The sequence below is a fragment of the Dromiciops gliroides genome, chromosome 3, assembly GCF_019393635.1.
Source record: "Dromiciops gliroides isolate mDroGli1 chromosome 3, mDroGli1.pri, whole genome shotgun sequence".
Classification (NCBI taxonomy): Eukaryota; Metazoa; Chordata; class Mammalia; order Microbiotheria; family Microbiotheriidae; genus Dromiciops; species Dromiciops gliroides.
In genome coordinates this window covers 215,304,349-215,326,822 of record NC_057863.1, presented here as the reverse complement: position 1 = coordinate 215,326,822, position 22,474 = coordinate 215,304,349, and the positions used below count along the sequence as shown (strand labels likewise).

The 22,474-nt window shown below is 40.1% G+C and overlaps 1 protein-coding gene across 3 annotated transcripts in view; it reads right to left on the bottom strand.

Moving 5' to 3' along the window:
• The window catches only part of SCML2 (Scm polycomb group protein like 2), a 141,553-nt gene extending 137,790 nt beyond the window's left edge, over positions 1–3,763 (bottom strand). For 2 of the 3 annotated variants that reach the window (XM_043990866.1, XM_043990868.1), the window contains exon 1: positions 3,655–3,763. The gene's annotated coding sequence lies outside the window, so the exon portion shown is untranslated. The remainder of the gene's footprint in view (positions 1–3,654) is intronic. The other variant, XM_043990867.1, reaches the window with a different exon arrangement.
• Between the last annotated feature and the right edge of the window lie 18,711 nt (positions 3,764–22,474).

Sequence of the window (22,474 nt, the reverse complement as noted above, 5' to 3'; positions counted from 1 at the left end):
TAAACCAAAGAAAGCCTCAGGTCTTCGTAATGACCCTTAGCCACACAAAAAACTCTTACTTCACTGGTTTAGAGCTTTCTAGTAATTACTGGAGCATGAAATAGTTTCTCATACAAATATATTTTAATATAAAATGGAATTGCAGTACCATTTTCATTATTAATATACTTCTGGAAAGTAAAAAGAACAGTTCCTCTAACCTTGCCCTAAGATTTGTCTTTAATATCTTTACTGATTTATATGTGAATATATTTTAGAGTAAATTGTTAATTAACGTCCTTGGAATTTTTATGAGTAAAATTTTTAGGCATTCTACAAGCTACTTATTACCTTCTTAATACATTGGTGTCCTCATTCATAGTGCACTGAATTAGTATGTAGTCAACAAATATGTGTTAATGTTAAATGAATAATAAAAAGCTCTGACAACTGTAGGAACAGAATCTTCTATAAACTCTTCTATGTGGAAGTACTCAGGGAGTACTCAGAGTACTCCCAGCATGGCACAGTAGATAAAGTGAAGGACTTGGAGTCAGAAAGGTCGCAAGTGTGATCATGATCAAGTCATTTCACACTCTAGGTCTCAGTTTCCTCATCTGTAAAATGGGATATTATTTATATTAACTATCTGATGATGTAAAGTACTTTGCAAACCTTAAGTCACTACATAAAATATCAGATATTATTATTATTTTTGTTTTTTTAGTGAGGCAATTGGGGTTAAGTGACTTGCCCAGGGTCACACAGCTAGTAAGTGTTAAGTGTCTGAGGCCGGATTTGAACTCAGGTACTCCTGACTCCAGGGCTGGTGCTCTATTCACTGCAACACCTAGCTGCCCCCTATCAGATATTATTAATACTGAATCAGACAGCCTTGTGCTACGTATACAAAAGTAAACAGCTTGGAGTATGTGCTCTTACAAGGTGGTTTTATCCCATTTCTTTTCCAAAATAACATTTTCTAAAATTCAGTCCATCTTTCAAAACATTTGGTAATTACATTCCTAAATGGTTTCAGGACTTCACTTCTCTTCCTCCTCTCCCTCAAAAAACCTGTTAAGTCTCAAGCTACTTTGAAGACTATAAAGAGTTCAATATATATCCAAATAAATACAAGACACCAAGTAGGTATGTATAAACAGGCTTGCTCTCAAGAATGTCACCTTTGGGGACAACATTTCTAAAAGCTTTTCCCCCCACATCTTTACATTTCATTGAAGAAACAGACACCAATTGCAAAGAGGGGCTAATAAGCATAAAAATATGAAAAGACCTTTTTCTTTTCATAATCTTTGGCTTATGCAGAATACAGCAGATCCGTAATAACAGTAAAGTCTGTTTATTAGCATCTGTTAAGTATTCTAACCCTAGGATTTCTTCAAAAACAAAGCTTCATATAAAGAATAAATTCATTATGTCCCAACTAAAATCCCATCTCCAACAGGAAGCCTTCCCCAACCCCAACCTCTCTTAATTCTAGTGCCCTCCCTCTGTTAATTATTTCCTAGTTCTCCTGTATGTAGCTTGCTTTGTATATATTTGTTTGCATGTTGTCTCCCCCATGAGACTGTAAGACTGTGAGGGTAGGGACGATCTTTTACCTCTTTTTGAACCCCTAGTGTTTAACACACTGCCTGCTTAACACACTTATTAAGCAGGTGCTTAATAAGTATTAACTGGATTGAACTATAAAACTTCGGATATTTCCAGTTTAACACACAGGTGATAGTCTCTCAAATCTGAAATAACTCATTCTATAATCAATAAAATGGCACATCATAAAGTTTCTGAAAAGAAAAATGTCCTGAGCCTGCAGATGGTATGATGCCGGTCAAATTACTTTTTTTCTGTCTTCATTCCCCCCCCCCCCCATGTTGAAAATACCTGTCTCTCCCTACCAATACTTGGAGATTTAAAATGGAATATCTTTTACAAAGATAAGTTTAATAAAGGCTTTTTAATGGTCAAAATGATAACTTTAAAGATATTTAGTTGCTAAAAACAAAAGACAATATAAATAATTTTCATAAACCTGAGATTAAAATGAAATCTTGTAAATACGTGTACTTCCCAAAAAATTCATACTAAAACTCCACAAAACATGCGGACTTGTATAGTAAGTCATAAAACCTACCTCCTCTTCTCCTTTACCATAGCCATACCTACAAAGCTACACCTGCAAAAAAAAAAATACACCCCCCCCAAAAAAAAAACCCAAACACACACCCCTTAGCAAAGTGAGGCAGGAACTATGTGGAGGCTGTGTCTCCACTCCATGCGAGAGAAGCACAGCCCCTCGCCTTCACTGCCTCCCAAAGGCAGAGTCTCTTCAGGAGGGGATGAAATAAAGAGTTCCCGAGCGAACCCCTCCGGGTCGATTGCAACCGAGCGGACCCCGGCTGCTGCCCGAGCATCATGGACGTGGTCAATCTGCGGCCAAGCGGCCGGTCTCTCCCAAGCCCCGCCGCCGCTGCCCAGACACCCAGAACGCGCGTCCGCGCCCCACACGAGGAATAACCCGGCAAAGCAAAGGTTCCAAGAAGTTCTTCCCCGTCAGTGAAAGTGAGTCCTCCGGGCTCAACGACCCCAGTTACAGAACATCACGCAGAACGATTCCCCCCCCCCCGCAAGGGACCCGCTCCCACGCGTGCATCCCGCCCCCCTCGCCCCAAGGGTGGGCAACAGTGCCCGCGAGTCCCCCACCCCCCGCGAGTGGTCCAAGGGCAAGTGCGGGGCTCCCAGCAGTGCGCACCACTGCCTCCTGCCTCTCGAGGGAGGGGTCCCCACCCCCCATTCCCCTCCCTGCCCGCTAGTCTGGGGAAAACGTGGGGAGTGTGGAGGGGGGGAAAAGGTAAAAGGGGTGGAGTCCTGGCGGAGGAAAAAAGTTTAGAGGGGCCGAGTGGAGGTGTCAGGTCCCCAGGTTTGAAATGCACCAGAAAAAAAGAAAAAAAGCTGAGCGAAGAGGGGGGAGAGGAAGAAGAAAGGAGGGCTATGCCCAGTGCCCACCCGGGAGATGCCCTGCCTAGGACGGTGCGGAGGACTGCACGGAGGGAGACCCCCGCCCCTCCCCCGGGGCCCGGGAAAGAAAGGAAGAAAAAGAAACGTTCACCTCTTCTGTGCTCGGGACACCTGGAGTGGGTTTCTTCTAGGTTCCCCCAGGGAGACAGTTGGGGAGGTGGGAGGGGTGGAGGCGAGAGCTGGGCGCCCCGAGATGCAGACTGCCGGGACAGCCACAAGCGGAGAAGAGCGGGCGCGAGCCAGGAGAGCTGGGGTCGGGGGGGGGGGGGGCGGGTGGAACGTGCGGGGAGGGGGGAACAACGCCACAGCCGCCACTCGCCCACCCTGCGCTCCCGCCCACCTCCCGCGGAGGGGGGTGCCTCCTCCGAGCGCGGGAGAGGGGAGGAGGGAGGGGGCGGAGCCCGAGCTCCCCTCCCTACCCGGGCCGGCCCCGGGCGCGCGCCGCCCGGCGGTTGTGAAGGGGGCGTTCCCCCTCTAGACAGCCCGGCCGCCCGGGGAGGGGGGGGGTTCACCCACCCCACCCCCAACTCACATACAAAAACACACACCCGATGCTAACCCGCCTTACCAGCGGGAGCCAGGCGGAGGAGATTTCGGAGAAATGAGCCGTCGGCTGAGGGAAAGGTCACGACTCACCTCCTCCCGGGCTCCCGGACGCCGGCGGGGGAAGTGAGAGCGGCTCTGTCACCTGGGTCCGTCCGGCGCCGGGATTCACGCCGGCGCCGCCGCCGCCGCCATGTTTGTGTAGCGCCGCGCGGAGCCGCGCATGCCCCGCAGCAGTCGCAGCCCCGGGGGTGGGGGGGCGGGAAAGAGGAGGGCTGGCGCGCGCTGTTCCCCACACACTCCTCTGCCCACTCCCCCCTCCCCTCCGTCCCGGCCAGCCGCCTACACTCCTCCCTCCCTCCCCCGCCTCTCCATCTCCGCCTCGCCATACGGGAAGCGGAGCCAGAGGGTCCCTATCCGAAACACCGCCCACCCCGCCACGCGCCACGTGCCTTCCACCAGTCCACCCCTACCTCACCCCACCCCCTCCAAAGTGCCTAGGCGGCCGGAGCGGGACTACATGGGTGCATGGGCGTTATGCCTGCATGCAGAGGGAGACCCGCCGTGGGGGATAAACACGCCTGCAAACGTTCTTCACGTCCACTGACCGGGGCACGGATGTGCTGGTGGAGCGCACGTCCCAGCCCAAAGGGAGCATCTCCAGGCGGTGCATGGGAATGCCCCGTGCACCCCCCTCCCCCCAACCTGCGGGTCACTTTGGTCATCCGTTCACAACCCTCCAGCAGACTGCAATCCCCCCTCCCACTTTCCCTTTCATCTTCCCGCATCGCTCCCTAAATCCGAGATGTGGCCCCCAGAGGACTAGGAGCTTTGGAGGCAGGCGATAGATGCCCTGGCCCGACCAACCTCAGGCAGGTTGATGGTTGTGCCAGGAAAATATTACTCGCAAGGTCCGGGAGTGCGCCAGAGCCGAGCTGTTCTTGCGAGTGCGTTTCAACATTTTCCATGAAACTTTTCACTTTTTTTTTTTTTTTTTTTAGTTATGGCTTTGCTTCTCGCCACCCTGCCTAGTCCCCGATCTTGCAAAAAGGGCTCCCCAGCAAGTCACACCAGATTGTTGCGCTGGATACTAGATTGGCTCTAATGGGGGGCACTGCTGAATCAAGCGAGAATCCCGAAAGCAAAATGTTTCCCCCTCAAGCTTTGCTTTTTGCGGTCCTTTGATCTATCCTCGAAATGCAAAGGTTTGAGTCACCTCTCTGGGTATCCCCTTACGAAAAGGAAAGCGTTCCCTTCTCGTCGCTTCAAAGCCAAGCCTGCCCCTCTTTGCTAGCTTTGAGAAATTACCATAGTTCTGGTTATTTTTTCAATTGGAAGTAATTTTTTTAGGTCGATTTTGCAACTTGTCTCCGAGCTTTGTTATAAATAGAACCAGCAGGAAGTTGCATACCGCGTAAAAATAACTTGAAATAGAATCAGAAATCTCAATGCAAAATGTTACACTCAATTCAGGATATTTCTGACACCTGCTAAGAGGGCTGGAGACTGTTGGAGATGGAAAATGATTCCGCAGAACACCTAAAATAAACATACTGCTGTGTGCAAAATGAGTCACATTTTTCTATATAAAAGTGATAACTGTACCTTTTAGTTGAATATTTACCTGTTAATTGCAGCATTATAATTTCTTTAAAATGAAGAGCTTTCCAGTATATCTGTTATATTGAATTCATGACTTCAAATATAAGCAAATTATATGCGTTTTATACTAAGTATAGTAATAAAAATCCAAGCCTTTTTTAAAATTAAAAATGTTCTGAATTAATAACTATTAGCATCTTGAAATCTTGACAAGCTAAATCCATTCCATCTTGCTCCTTGCCTTTTGCACCTTTTGGACCCATCTCTTAAGCATATTGGGGCTACTTAGATTTTGCAAAATCACAATTCAGAAATAAAGCTTAAGATAATGGAAAGAAGTATGTTTCATTGCAACCAGAGCTCATTTTTCATACAAGGTACTCACTTTCTTCATTGTAGCATTAGGAAAAGAAAAGAAGAAATTGAATCTTTCCCTTTCTATTTAAACGGTAAAGAGCCCACAAATATAAATTGCTATTTTTGTGCTTCTTGAAGGGGAGGCGGGGAGGAAGAAGAGGTGGAGAAGCCCCTGAGAATAAGAAAACTCAAGGCAAGAGCTGATTAAACTTACAGAACACAGCACAAGGAATTAGTTGTGTCATTCTTTTTTGACAGGTATTGGAGAAAACTATTTGATGGCTTCAGTTATATTTGGTAAGTAGCATGCTGCAGGAAATAAATGCCCCAAATGATCATATTTGAAAAGAAAACTTGCAAGATTATATCAATAAAGAAATCAATAAAAATGAATAATGGTTGAAGGTTCAATCTTACCAATCCATTATCCACAGGCAATGGAAAATTGGATATACTTAATCAGTTGTGATCTTTGTTGTTATTGAAAGCCTTTTTTTGACCACCTAAATATGAAAGATTTCAAATAACAGCTTTTTTCCTCCATTACATACTTGTGCTTTTTAATTGTAGTAACATTCAGAGTACTAAACTGACAAATGATTATACCTCTTCAATATCCAATTTTTTCATTTTCCATCTAAAAATACTGATATCATATTCTAAAATTTTAATCTATATAATCTATAGAAGTCATTAAGAAATGCAAGCTCAAAGATTTATATTATACTTAGTGTTTATATAATGCACTTGACAATTTTTTTTCATTTTTGAGACTTAAAAATTAAAATACACTTTATCATTTATGCCCTGTGACAATTAGTTTGAAAGTAGTCATTAATACTGATCATAAGTACTAATACTATTTACTTAATAATAATTACACTCCATTCTCTGAGTAGCTCAAAACATGAGTCAGTTTTTGCATTTATATCATACTAAGGATTATGCTATTCAGTCACTTTGACATATTAGTCAAAGTGAAAACAATGGGCTATATCTGAGTAGAACAGTTAAAAAAATCAATATTCTCTGCATGTAAAAATAATGCCAAGCCTCTGTCCTACAGAGACCTTCTGAACACATTGCTTTTAAAAATAATACTGGATCTTTAAGTCCTGTGCAAATTTTCTTATACCTATCCTTAGAATTTCACATTAAGCAACAGATAAAAACAGTACTTCTTGGTAATGTAATTGAAAACTAATTTTATCATCATTACATTCTTATGTTAAAACAATATTATTTGCAGTTAAAATATTTTGATGCATAGAAAAGAAGCCCTCATTGTTATCCCAGGAGGGAAATGGTTATGAGGTATTTAGCTTTTTTCATCCTTCTTCCCAATTCCAAGGAACTCATAGCTTTTCAAGAAATTCAGTTACTATTTATGTATCCATTGCATAAATCCTGAAGAGAGAAGAGATAAAGTCCATTTTTGGCAAATTCAATATTTATCACTTCATGTTCACAATCAGGTATTCCAACAATTTCCTTGATAGAACCCAACTTATGAAAATAATAAGCCTAAGAAAGCTCCAGAAGGTCTCTGAATTGACTCAAAAAACTGAAGGCCTTCAAGGATGTTCTGCCTAATAAATGCTCAATAAGTAGATTAACAAATAAAAATAATGGTTGACATATAAGTTCTTTATGTACATTTTATTATTTGATCCTAAAAACAACCCTCTGAGGAGATATTGTTCTCTTCACATTTTACAGATGAGGTGAGATGACTTGTCTCTGTTCAGACACCTTGTAAATGTTGGAGACAGGGTTTGAACCCAGATTTGAGGCGCAATAGGTAACAGAGCTGGACTTTGAATCTAGAAGACCTGAGTTCAGATCCATCCTCAGATAATAACTTAGCTGTGGGAAAATCACTTAACCTCCCAAGCCGTGGTTCTTCATCTATAAAATGAGTATAATAGCACCTACCTCACAGGGTTGTGAGAATCGAATGACAACATATGTAAAGCATTTTGCAAACCTTGAAGAAATTAAATGCTAGCTATGACAATTATGATGACTGTAAGTCCAGGTTAATTGCTTGCCCTTAACATAGGCTCAGAGACAGAAAGGACCAAAAAGGTAATGAACACAATCTCCTTATTTTATAGATAAGGAAACTGAGGCACAGAAAAATAACTTGCCAAAGATCACATAACTAACTAGTGTCTTAGATAGGATTTAAATCCAGGTCTTACTGGTTGCATGTATAATCATCTAATAGAATAGATTCCTCAAAAAAATTCAAAAATTCTCTTTTCTTACCACTTACTTTTTTTTTTATCAAAACAAGACCTGACTTGAACAGATAATGCATTTTGTTATAATGTCTGTGCTTAATGATATTATTAATGACAGCATTAGTAGTTTCCCTACTTCAGAATCATAATTTTCCTAACATAAATGCCAAGAAATAAGGAAAGTCAATTGCTTTAGATAATAAGAGCTAAAAATCTAATAGAAAGATCCCATGGAATAGCAGAAAAAGCATTTAGGCTGGCAGTCAGGAGTTTGGGTTCTAGCCTTGGATCCTGGCTTTGCCACCAGTCATTTGAAGGCAAATCACTTTGTGTCTTCATTTTCTTATCTCATAGAAATAGCTGTGATAATGGAATACTATTGTGCTGTAAGAAATGATGAGCAGGAGTTCAGAGAAACCTGGAGGGTCTTATGTGAGCTGATGATGAGTGAGATGAGCAGAACCAGAAGAACATTGTACACAGTATCATCAACATTGAGTGTTGATCTACTGTGATGGACTATATTCTTCTCACCAATGCAATGGCACAGAAGAGTTCCAGGGAACTCGTGATGGAAGAGGATCTCCAAAACAAGGAAAAAAAAAAAACTGGAGTATAGATGCTGAATGAACCATACTATTTCTTTTGTTTTTGGTGTTGTTGTTTTTTTCTATTTTGAGGTTTTTCATCATTGCTCTGATTTTTTCTCTTATAACAACATGACTAATGCAGAAATATGTTTAATGTTATTATGTGTGTGTGTGTGTGTGTGTGTATATATATATATATATCAGATTACCTGCTGTCTAGGGGAGGGGGGAGTGAGGGAGAAAAATCAGAAATTGTAAAGCTTGTATAAACAAAAGTTGAGAACTATCTTTACATGTAATGGAAAAAAATAAAATACTTTATTAATTTTTTTAAAAAAGAAATAGCTGTGATATAGCAGCAAGAGTGCTAGATTTGGAGTTAGGAGACGCGAGCCCCTAGATGGCAAAGTAGATAAAGTACCAGGCCTTGAGTCAGGAAGGCTGCAGAGTTCAAATCTGGCTTCAGACACTTTAGTAACTGTGTGACCCTAGGCAAGTCATTTAACCCTGTTTGTCTCAATTTCCCCATCTATAAAATGAGCTGGAGAAGGAAATGGCAAACCACTCCAGTATCTTTGTCAAGAAAACCCCAAAAGGGGTCAAGAAGAGTCAGATGAGACTAAACAACAACAATAAGACTTGAGTTTGAATATTTGCATTTCCTAGCTGTGAGACCATGGACAAGTCTCAATCTGTCGGAGCCTCGATCTCTCATTTATAAAATGAGGTTAATAATACTACCCCCCTCACAGAGTTGTAATGAAAGTGCTTTGCAAATCTTTTAAGTGCCATATAGATTTGTGAAACAGATAATAACTGCATTGTGAGGAAAACAGCTCGTAAACTGCAAAGCTCTACATAAATGTGTTATTTCTATTATTGTCCTAAAAGAGAGATGGTAACACCAGCCTTGACGATTTCCAGGGGTTGTTTTGTTACATCATTGTTCCCAGCTGAGCCCCTCAAGGCCACAGAGTTATTTCAAGGGTTTAGGATTATTGGGCCATAGGGTGTCTGAGAATCCTCTATCAGTAGTAACACAACTGCTATTGTGGAGAAAGAATCCTCACACTCTAAAAAGTTTGGAAACCACTTCATTAAATGTGGAAGTGTCAAACAAATCTAACATCAATCATCATCATCTCATACCGAGGTTTCCTATTCATAAAATTTCTCTTGCTCACCCCCATTTTAATAATAATTTATTAAATGTGGAAGTGTCAAATCTAACATCATCATCTCATACCGAGGTTTCCTATTTATAAAATTTCTCTTGCTCACCCCCATTTTAATAATAATTTATTAAATGTGGAAGTGTCAAATCTAACATCATCATCTCATACTGAGGTTTCCTATTTACAAAATTTCATTCACCCCCGTTTTATTAATAATAGCTGACATAAAGATGTAAGGGTTACAAAGTGCTTTGCATACTTTTCCCCAAACAACAACCCAATGAGTCAAGTGAGACAAGTATCTTTATCCCTTTTTTACAAAGAAGGAAAGTGAATCTCAGAGAGATTAAGTGATTTACTCATGGTCAAGCAACCAGTAAGTGGTAGAGGCAGACCTAGAATGAGGTTTTCTCAATCCAGTCTAGTGTAATTCCCACTAATAAACTAGCAATAGGAAAAGTAATGAAGCTTTAAGTGCTCCTTTTTCTGAATCCCACTCTTCTTGACATAAATGCCCATTTCACCAATTGAAAAAGCATAAAATCTAATCCAGTATGACTTCGATCAAGTTAATAGGCCACTTAGTATCTCATTTACATCAGATTAAAACTAGCAGAATCTCAATGAATCCCATGACCCATTATTGGCTGAATAAGTTACTTTTGAAAAGACCACTTCAAAAAGTGTCACCATTCCTAAAAAATGTTTCAGACAACTTCATTATACTAACCTTTTCTTTACAATTTGTTCTCTGTGATTAAAAGGTACTATAATTTGCCTCCCAATTACTTTCTCCTTCTCTTGCTTACAATGCATTCCCTTTGATTAAGACTGTAATTTGGATTCCAATTACATTAAACCTTAATCACGTTGCTAATGAAAACTCTGTTTTAATGATACTCATAATCATGAACAGAACTTGCTTTACATTTGTGTAGGGGCATAGTACTGAATCTTCTTTCTCCTTTGTACTCTCCTCTCCAAAGTCAGAATTTGTAAACCAATTAAAGTTGTGGGTTAAAGTTGTTGCAGGTTTGCAGGCCTTCCAGATTTCGATTATTTCATATCCCCCTCTCCCCACTATTTAACCTCTGCCTTTAAAAAAAGAAAACAGCCTGGTCCCCAAAGAAAAGATAGCTTAGCACCATGCCTGACATATAGTAAGCTTTTAATAAGTGTTGATTGAGGAATTAATTGTTGGATTGATGTGGAAAGATAACTCCCCCCCAAAAAAAATTCTTTGAAAAAAGATGAAGCACTATGGGTATGAAAAAACTACATATAATGTCAAACTTTCCTTTAATATGTTGCTTTTTGCGGGTCTACTTTTAAAAACTATTTTTAAACTTTTTTGTTAGGTTTTGGCTAAGAAGGAGGAAGGATGTGTCCAGAAATGCAGGTGATGTACAAAACAAAAGGTATCAATAAAAAAGCATGTTGTTTTGTTTCTTTTCTTCCTTCCTTCTTTCCTTCTTTCTTTCTTTCTGAAAACCGCCATCGGGCAAAAGGTGCTTGTTCTGTGCTCTGTAATTGGGAAAGTAAAAGCCATATTAAAGAGAAATATTTCTTTAATTAAGGGAATAAAGAGCTAAAGGTACCTGAAAAAAATAATATAATGGTGGGAAATGAGAGGTGGAAAGGAGGTTTGAAAAGAACAGCAAGACATAGCCCTTTAGGAGGCATAAAGAAGGAATCACATCCTTCTCACACCTCACCCAAAGAGACTGCCTAAAGCATCAAGGTAGGGGGGAATGGAGGAGTCAGGCTGTTGGAAGCATTAGATAACAAACCTTGGGCTGCTAGTGTGAGCCAATAAGGAACTTCCTCCAGGGAAATGACTTAAGGCACAGGCCCCTGCATAGAGAGTGGTAGTTAAAGCCTTGGGAGGGAATGGGATTGCCAAGGGAGAAAGGATCTACTGAAAAGAAAGCCTAGGGAATAAAATCCTTGGGAAATATCCACGTTAAACAGCAGGCAAGGGGATAGATAAGAAGACCAAGAAGAAGCTAGGGCCAAAAAATGAGAGTAGTAATATTAATAACTAACATTTATACGAGTATATATGTATATTGATATAGATCGATTTAAGGTTTGCAAAGCACTTTATATGTGTCTATACATATATGTATGTTATGTATACTTGTATGTGTTATAGGTACCTATATCTTATACATGCATATACATGCATCACACACACATACACACACACACACACACACACACACACCAATAGAAGGACTTCTCTGAAGCCAAGGGAAGAAAAGAATACTCACTATTCTGCTGGGTCCTGCAGGATCAAGGCAAGGGAAGGAGAGATAACCTTATAAGGTCTGCTCCTGCTAGGCCCTCCTGGTAGAATCTGATCAGGGTGTGCCCCCCACCCCAGCCCACCAAGATCTCATCAGGAGGGCCCTGCAGGAACAGGCAGTGCAAAAAGCCCATCTTCTTCCTCCACTAGTCTTCCAACCTTGGGGCCAATGTCCCCTTCCTCTTTGCCAAACTTTGCTTTTCCTACATTCGTAGCATCTTGCATTCCCATCGCCTGGCATAGCTATCGCCTTTGTTTAGGTTCTCATTACCCCTTGCCTAGATTTCTAATTGGTCTACCCACCTCAATTCTCTTCTTACTTCAGCCCACCCTACACAGCTGCTGGCAAAATAATTTTCCTTAAGTGCGGAACTGACCATATCAGTACTTATACCCAACCAATTCAAGTGGCTTATTATTGCCTTTAGAATAAAATATAAACTGGTTAGCTTTTTTTTTTTCTGTTTAGCTTTTGTTTGGTTTGGTTTTATTTTTGGTTTTTTTGCAGGGCAATGAGGGTTAAGTGTAGGGTTAAGCCCAGGGTCACACAGCTAGTAAATGTCAAGTGTCTGAGGCCGAATTTGAACTCAGGTCCTTCTGAATCCAGGGCCTGTGCTTTATCCACTGCACCACCTAGCCGCCCCCCTTGTTTAGCTTTTAAAACCCTACAGAACCTAGCACCAAACTATCTTTCCAACTTCACTGGACATGACTCTTCCTCCCACATTCTATAATCCCGCCAAACTGGCCTTCTCTCTGTTCTTCACTCACAAAATTCCATCTCCAATCATTGGGCCTTTGCACTGACCCATCCCCCATAATGCACTCCTTCCTTACCCCTACTTCATAGAATCCATCTCTTCTTTTATGGAGCTTAGATACCATCTTCTGCAAGAAGCCTTTCTTCATCCTCCAGCTGCTTGTGTCTTTCTTCTTAGAGTGCCCCATATTTCATTACTTTGTATTTGCATGTATATATATATATATATATATATATATATATATTTATTATCATTCCTTCCCACTGTCCCCTTTAGAACATTGTAAACTCTCCTGATAAATACATATAGTCCAACAAAACAAATTTCCAAATAAGCCACATTCAAATATGCATATCTTATTACAAAGGTCAAGTCCATCACTTCTCTGGCAAGAGGTAGGTGGCATGGTTCATCTTAAGTCCTCTGGACTCATGGTTTATTATTACATTTATCAGAGTTTAAAGTCTTTCAAAATTGTTTTTCTCTGTAATGTTTTCTTTATGTAAATTGTTCTCTTAGTTCTTTTCATTCTGTATAGGTTCATATAGACCCTCCCAGTTTCCTCTGAAATTGCCCATTTCATAATTTCCTATGCAACAATAATATTTTATTACATTCATATACCACAATTCTTTTAGGTATTCACAAACAAGTGGGCACTCCCTTAGTTTCTAGTTTTCAACTACCATGACAAGAGCTTTTATAATATATGTGTTTCTTAACTTAATATTTATGCTGGATATATTTTTACATGTATTTGTCTCTCCCATTAGAATGTCAATTCATTGTGAGTAGGAATGTTTCATTTTTTTGTACTTGTATCCCATTAACACAATGCCTAGCCCATAGTAGCTGGTAGCTGCTTAATAAATACTTGTTGATCAATTGATTTTTTTTTTTTTTGCAGGGCAATGGGGGTTAAGTGACTTGCCCAGGGTCACACAGCTAGTAAGTGTCTGAGGCCTGATTTGAACTCAGGTACTCCTGAATCCAGGGCCGGTGCTTTATCCACTGCGCCACCTAGCCACCCCCAAGGAGCTTATATTCTAATAGCAAAGGGGCAAAGGAAAGAAAATAAGCATTTATGTAGTGCCTACTATATGATAAGCATTGTGCTAAGCACTTTACAACTATTATCTTGTTTGATCCTAAACTCTTTGAGGTAGGTGCTATTATTACCCTCATTTTACAGATAAGGAAACTGAGGCAGACAGATTAAATGACTCCATCAGGGTCATATAGTGCCAAAGAGTATGAGGCTGGATTTGAACTCAGGTACTCCTGAATCCAGGGCCAGTGCTTTATCCACTGCACCACCTAGCCACCCCCAATCAATTGATTTTTTGATGCTAACTCTCCACTCCCAGTGTTACAGAAGCAGAACCCACAGTCCTCAAAGTAGCCAGATAAGCCCTGATAAGAAGGAGGGATGCTTCTTCAGTGACCAGATGCAAGAAGAAAAGAGAGGTAAGTGCTAGGTACTGAATGAATGGAATGAACAACAGTATGTGTTTAAAATATAGATACACCATGACAAAAGCCAGCCCTAGGACCAATATTATCTAATGTTTTTATTGTAGGATATGATTCATAAGATTTTATACCTGAATGGGTCCTTAGAGGTCATCTAGTCTGTAGTAAAATCAAGGGCATAATCATAACTCAAGCATTTGTCACATATGTTATAGTGAAGATTCCATTTGGATTATGGGACTAAATGACTATGGATATGACAGTAAATTGTCAAAACAAAATAAACACTTAATTAGAACTGGAAAATTGTGAGCTTCATGACCTCCCTCTTTCTCCCACTTAAGAATAGTCAAATACACACATGTTCATTGGGGAAGAAGAAATATTTGAGAGTCATGGCACAAACAAAATTAATATATCAAATGCACTATATCATGCTACTATGAAAAAAAAAAGCTAACATAATTCTGTCAAAATGTATTTGCTTCAAATAGCGAGGAATGATTTTTAATTCCATAGTCACTCATCAAACATAATCTGTAAAATATAGTGACACTTTTAGTTCTCTGGAAAAATAAGTGTATCTATTTGGCCCTAAACACAGTAAATCCAGATAGAGACAAGGAAACTGTATCCATTAAAACGTAAAAAAGAAAAGATTTAGAAGAAGAAAGAAATTTTATCAGAGGCCAAGTAAGGAAAAAGAAGCAATGAAAATAGGCAGAAGGTAGAAAGGAATAAAAACTAAAAGGTAAAATGACTAAAGCTGTAACATTCTATCTAATGAGAATGACTGCATTTTTCCTAATGATAGATTTTGTGAAATCAGAGGGGAAATTGCTACAGCAGGAAATGGCAATTCTTAGGGTACTTCCACATAATATATTCGGGGCTTGGGGAAGGCAAAGCTATGTTTTTACAATTTTTTTTAAATAGCAGCATACATTGCCAATGTACACAGTTCCAATATTTTCTTATTGCATATTTGAATCTGCTCCTGAGGCTAATATAGATATGACCTAAGTAGTTTGAATGTAAAGCTAATATAATTCAAGAGTATAATTAATAGAAACTATGAAGTATGAAGGTCACTAAATTAGGAAAAACTCTTGAAGCACAGGGTTCACCCAAATGCATCCAACCTCTTAGGGAATTTTTCAATTTTATAATGCAGATTAAGGGAACTTCTGCATTAATCTACCTGCTCAATTTAAGTGCTTTCTGCTTCCACATGTTGGAAATAAAAATGCATTGGCTCCACCAAAAGGAATGAAAAATAACCTCCCTCCTGTTTGTTTATGTAAATTAAGGGGAAACTAGTCCTTCGATCCAGGCCCTATAAACTTTTACTGTATTAACCAGTGCAACCAGACACATTTATATGACCTTTTCTTTATTTTACCTCCTACCCTTTTTTATTGTTCCCCTCTAGGGTCCTAGCAATGGCCAACAAACTTTCTCTCATGTGCCCCCCTTTTGGTTATCTATTTACCATCACTCTGATTAAGGTGGAAACTAAATTGGAGGAATCAGCCAGTCACCTAGGAACTGAAGAAAAGTGTCCAGTAGAACATTAACTATAACCTGCATGGCTTCATTTCCCATAAGGGAAGCCAAGACTACAGCTATCTGACCAACAGTTATAATAATAACAACAATATTATTTATAGACAAGTCGTAGAGAATAATAGGGTATTGTTGTCCTACATGCTCTTTCATGTAAAAACAATTTACCATAGATTTAGATTGTAAAGGTCCATAGAGGATAGTTCATTAAACACCCTTATTTTACAAATGAATAAACTGACCCCACAAATGATTTGGTCAAGATCCCAAGATAAGTGACAGAGCTGGGATTTGAACTTGAGGCTCTACCTTCAAATTCAGCATTCATTCCACTGCTTTGTTCAGTCATGCCTGACTTTTTGTGACCCCCATTTGGGGTTTTCTTGGCAAAGATACTGGAGTGGTTTGCCATTTCCTTCTCTAGATCTTTTGACAGATGTGAAAACGAGGGTCACACAGCTAGTAAGTGGCCAGATTTAAACTAAGAAAGATGAGTCTTCCTGATTCTTAGTCCAGTGATCTATCCACTGTGCCATCTAGCTGCCCACCATTCCACCGTACTACACTATAATAAGGTGTTTTGGGGGGACGAAGAAACAAAAAAGTATCAAGTTTAAATCTAAAGTTTGAAATTAAGTGTTTAAAATTAAGAGTTGTGGCCAGTAGTTTCCTTCTTTCTTCCATCAGCTAGATTATCTTTTGGGTACGATTATCTCCACCAAAAAAAAAAAAGTTTTAATCATAGACAAGTTTCAAGATTTTTTTTTAAACCATATGGCTAAGTGAGAGGAGAGAGTCTTCTGTTGGTCTCTCAGAGGAAATGGCTCTAAACATTTCTGGTGTGAACAACTTTTAAGTATTTTACAACTTGTGCAAATAGTGTTCAACTGGTAGGACTGGAGATCTCTAGAGTGTTTATTTTGTAATGAATGTTTCAATAGTTCATGTGCTTCTTTTTTTCTGTTCTTTGAATGTTGACAGCTTCATGAGAAAGCATAACTGAGAAGAAAACAGCAGTGGCCAATCTTTATAAACTTCTGTGGATGAAAAAATTCCCTAGAAAGCAAATACCTAAGATCATAAGTCTAGAGAAGCTGCTAGAGGTATGATATAATAAGGGTGATTTAAATAATTTAATTTTAATTAAGAAAATAATTTAATTAATAAACATAATTTAAATATAAAGGTGATTTTTTTTTCTGACCTGGGAGAATTCTGCATTTTAACATGAGAGATTTCTAAATTAAAATATATTTGCTGTGTGAGATTTAAAATTGGATATTAGATCATAAATCTCCCCTACTTAACCTTTCCCTTAATTTATCTCCCAAACTAGTAAATGGAAGCAGGTTTTGGTTTTCTAGATAGACCTTTTTATTTATAGTTATGATAGTCACAAGGTGATGTTGGTTAGAAGGATAGGAAAGTAGAAACACAATACAAATCGTCTTAAGTCTAAGCTTAGTCTATATTCCTTATAACAACTCACCAAACCGACAAGGCCACCAACCGACAAGGCCACCAACCGACAAGGCCACCTTTGGAGAGAGAGAGTCCGTGCCGCGCCGTCAGGAGTCCCCCCAAGCAGGCAAAAAGGCCTCTCTCCTTTTCTCCACCCCGGAAGTCAAAAAAAAACCCGGCAGGCAGTCTGACATGCGCAGCAGGCGCACTGTACCTGGCAGGCAGTCTGACATGCGCAGCAGGCGCACTGTACCCGGCAGGCAGTCTGACATGCGCAGCAGGCGGACTGTACCCGGCAGGCAGTCTGACATGCGCAGCAGGCGGACTGTTCATCTCCTCCCCAAAAGGGTGGTCCTTGAAAAACTGGCGTCTTTCAGTTATCCTAACCGACTGTTAAAAACTTTCATATTTTACCACATTTCCCCCCTTTGCTTCCTCAAGAAACGGAATGTTTCCTTGATGGAACAGTAAAAAGAATATAATAACTTTTGCTGACTAATAATATGCGAACAACAATACAGAAAAGGAAGAGAGGAAAGTTTTGTCCAGAGGGGCGATTTTTTTTTTTCCTCATGAACCGACGCTTTGACATTAGTCTTGCAAAGGGAGAGCCTCTGCAGAGAGTACATGTTACAGATAGTATATAACAGAAAGGAGATAGTAAAAGCTAATAAAGCAAAACAGTTCATATAAAGTCTCTGAGTTCTCTTGTCTTCTTGAAGTGGTAAGATGTCATCAGGAGGAAACTGGATTCTGGTCTGGAAAACTGGATTCTGGACTCTGGTCTGGAAAGCTGGATTATCTTCTTTAACTGTTTGAATTGCTGTATTTTTAAAACCTTAGCATAGCATTGTCAATGATCAAATTAATAAATTCCATTACATTCCCTCCTTTATATGGTTAGACTTGTAATAGAGGGTTGAGGTAGTTATGCAATGTGTAACACTTTTTACCACCATGTGTCTGGATCAAAGCCAAATTTAGTATGTGTTCATGACACCTGAAAATGTTATGGAAAGGTTATCATACCATATCTCATGGTTCTGAGACAGCCAGTGATTGTGCTAGGCCACAGGTGAATTCAACTGAGTGAGATAAAAAGATAAATAAGTTCAGTTAAATTAGGTTAAATTAGGAGGGAGAGAGGATGAATACTGGACTGTGCCTAGTAATTGTGCTCTACATAGTCACCATCATAAGCAAACCATGGACTTACGTATACCTGTCTCTCCTTTTGTTGCACATATATTCTCTCCAGGGCCTGCGTCAGAGTTCACAGCAAGTTAGTCTCTGAAATGATAAGTTTCCATATTTCTGAAATCTCATTAATTTCACCAAAGACAATATGATGGTAAAAATGTGTGCTATGCTGCATAACTGAGAATATATTAGTGATATATACAATAATTCCAAACCATACCCAGAGTATAATGACATATAAATAATAAACGAATGTAAATAGCTGATTATATTAGACATTGTTACATAATCTTCTTTTAGACATTATTACATAATCTTCTTTTAGCAAGTAGACCACATCATCTTATACATGAATTCTCTGGTATAACAGTAGCAGATACTTAAAGTGGTGATTAATTCATCAAAAAGAAATAAGACTTCAATTAGCAAGATTCAATATTCAATGTTTTCAGTGAGGTATCAAGCAATTTCTGGTACTTTTTAGTTAAACAGAACAACATACAAGAGAAAGGAGAAAAATAAATAAATAAAACAAAACTCATTAGAACTCATGGTTCTCTCAAAAAGAAAGAGTAAATAAAAAAAAGAAGAATTCTGGTAGCTTCTGAGGCCCGATAGCCTCACCCACAGCATATACTTAAAATGTCTTTGAATAATCACTTAGTTTACAAAATTTAGTTTTAAAGAAAAGCAAAAGAAACAAAAGTAAAAAAAAAACCAAAGCAAAACCAAAAATAAAAAATAAAAAGCAAAAGATTCGCTAAGCACCCTTTTGTGCTCTTAAAGAACTTAAAGGTGCAGTCAATTCCAGGTCTTTTCAGTGCCTTTCAAAAGTCAAAACAAAAACAAAAAAACCCAAAAATTAATAAAAAAAAAATAGTTGAGGTAGGCCAGAAAACTAGGCCATGTACTTCAGTGCTTTTGCCTGTAGAAGGAAATGCTTGTTAAATTATAAGGTATTTAAGCTGCTAGAGTTTGGGGTATGCCACATTGTTTTAACTGGTTCCCCAATTCTCTGCATGCCAAAGTGGCAGGGGTTTCTGAATTGTCATTGATCTTTCTAATGCTGTCATAATGTTCTTTATGGTAGAAAATGTGGAGTTCTGTAGCATCAGTTTTGTCTGTGCCACTGATTTTCAATAAAGGCTGATTTAATTGATGAACCACAACATTCAGCTGATGCTGCTTAGCAAATGCTACAATTGTATCATTTCCTCCCCACTTTCCAAATTTCTTTAATTCATCAACATATTCTTCAAAAGGGGAGTCATTTACTATAAAAGACTCAAACTCTTGTCTATGGTTAATCATATAAGAAGCAGCTTCTTGTCTGTGTCTGAGATGATTTCTACAGTGACCTTCTAGCTGGTCTGCTAAAGCCCTAAAAAGGCAATTTCCGTCTCCTGATACTTTACGAAGACTGAGTCCCAAAGCATTTAACTGATCAGTGGGATTCTTAAATGGGAACTTCCTGTTTCCTCTGAACTTTCTTTGCTCTTTAACAGTTGCTATCGTTAGGGTTTTTACCTCTTTAGCGTCTACCTCAGGTCTATCTGAAATCTCTTCACCTATGAATGGTGCAGGCTTTATATGAGAGCAATGAATCCATGAGTCTTTTTCACCAATTTTAATGGCGGTAGGAGTTGTCAATAATACCTGAAAAGGTCCTTCCCAGGCAGGTTGAGTTCCACTGGTTCTCTGAAAATTCTTCACATATATTTTATCTCCTGGGTTGAAGTTATGCAATGAAAAGTCTAATGGTCCTGCCTGGACCACAGCTCCTGCCTCATGGAGTTCACGTAGCCTGGTCTGTAATTCCTGTATATAGGAAGCAACAGAAGTATCACCTCCCACCAGTGATGTATAAACTGGGGAAAAAGTTTTAGCTTGGATAGGAGGGTGACCAAAAAGCATTTCATAAGGAGATATATGAAGTTCTCCTCTTGGTCTACTTCGTAGATAGAATAATGCCAATGGTAGAACATCAGGCCATTTCAAATGGGTTTCAGTACATAATTTGCCAATCATACTCTTAAGCTCTTTATTCATACGTTCGACTTGGCCTGAACTTTGTGGATGGTAGGGCGTGTGGAATTTTGGAGTCACTCCCAAGAAAGAGTAGATTTGGGATAAAATCGAATCAGTGAAATGTGTGCCTTTGTCAGAATCGATGCGGGCTGGTGGGCCAAAACGAGGTACTATCTCTTTAAGAAGAATTTTGGCAACAAAGGCAGCTGTGGCTCGGGGGCTGGGAAAGGCCTCCACCCACCGAGTGAGCTGATCAACTATAACAAGGCAAAATTTATAATGTCCTGCTTTTGGCATAGTAATATAATCAATTTGTAAGTGCTCAAAAGGTGTATATGCTAGAGGACGCCCTCCATAAGCTTTGGCCTTAAAAGCATACTGATTATAAGACTGACATGTGGAGCAGCCCGAGCAGATTCGAGATGCTGTATTAGTCACACCTGGTGCTATCCAGGTTCTCTTAATAGAGTCTACAATGCCTTGTGTACCAAAATGGCCTTTTCTGTGAACAGAGAGGCATACCTGGTGGTAGAATTTCCGGGGAAGAAATGGCTTACCTTCCGGAGACACCCAGATGCCATTGATCTGTTTCGCCTTAAATTTCTTTTTCCACTTTTCTACTTCAGAATCGTCATAGGTTAGGTTGGAAGGAATATCCTCAGAAGGTGAAAGGTTAAATACATGTTCAGGAGCTTCTAATGCAGCAAGCTTGGCTGCAGAATCGGCTCGTGCATTTCCCTTTGAAACAGGGTCACTATTCCCTGTGTGGGCAGGGCAATGTACAACGGCTAGGGAAGAAGGCAGTTTTAGGGCATCTAAGAGGTCCTTGATAAGGTCCCCATTGGCAATAGCCTTGCCCGAGGATGTTAGAAAGCCTCGTTGACGCCAAATCATACCAATAAAGTGGCATATGCCAAAGCCATATTTCGAGTCAGTAAAAATGGTGGCACTCTTATCTTTAGCTATATTACAGGCCTGTGTAAGAGCCACAAGTTCAGCAGCCTGTGCACTAAAATGGGAAGGCAGAGAAGCTGCCCAGAGGGTGTCATAATCAGAAACTACAGCAGCTCCAGTAAAACGGGTTCCCTCTCTCATAAATGAGGAACCATCTGTATAGAGGACAAGATCAGGATTTTCTAAAGGTGTATCAAAAAGATCATCACGGGGTTTTTCAGCCATATCAACTAAAGAAGCACAGTCATGCAACGGTTCCCCCGAGAATGGTAAATTAGGGAGTAGTGTTGCTGGATTAAGAACTGTGCAGCGTTTTAAAGTGATATTCTCATTACCTAACAGGGTTATTTCATACTTAGCCAGCCTTTGATCTGAAAAGGCTTGTGTCCTGTGACGTAGTAAGAGAGCCTCCACTTCGTGAGGGCATTGCACAGTTAGAGGGTTACCTAGGACCAAATCAGAGGCTTTTTCTACCAAAAGCGCTGTGGCCGCCACTGCTCTAAGGCAAGGTGGCACTCCAGCCGCTACAGGGTCCAGCTGAATTGAATAGTAGGCTATAGGACGCTGGTTAGGCCCCAGTGACTGAGTCAGGACTCCAGAAGCCACCCCCCTTTGTTCATGCACAAAGAGAGTGAAAGGCTTACTATAATCTGGCAGTCCTAGGGCAGGTGCTGATAACAAGGCCCGTTTTAATTCTTTTATGGCTGAGAGATGCTGGGGATCCAACTGTAAAATGTCTGGAACAGAACTTTTTGTAAGAGCTATGAGGGGTTTAGTAATTTCACCAAAAGAGGGTATCCATTGTCTACAGTACCCAGCTGCTCCCAGAATGGCTCTCAACTGCCTCTTAGTAGTGGGGGCAGAGAGTTGTTGAATGGCCTGGACTCGCTTAGAAGAGACAGAGCGAGTTCCAGCAGCCAAAATAAATCCTAAATATTCTACCTGGGGCAAACACCATTGTACCTTTGTCTTAGAAACCTTGTGTCCTCTCTTGTGCAGCTCCAGCAGTAAGTGACGGCTATCTTCCTGACAAATTTCAGCATTAGGAGAGGCCAAAAGTAAGTCATCAACATATTGTACTAGTGTGGAGGCTTTAAAGGTAATAGAGGCCAGATCCTGCTGTAAAATTTGGGAAAATAATGTGGGACTGTCTACAAATCCCTGTGGGAGTCTAGTCCAGGTCCACTGTCTA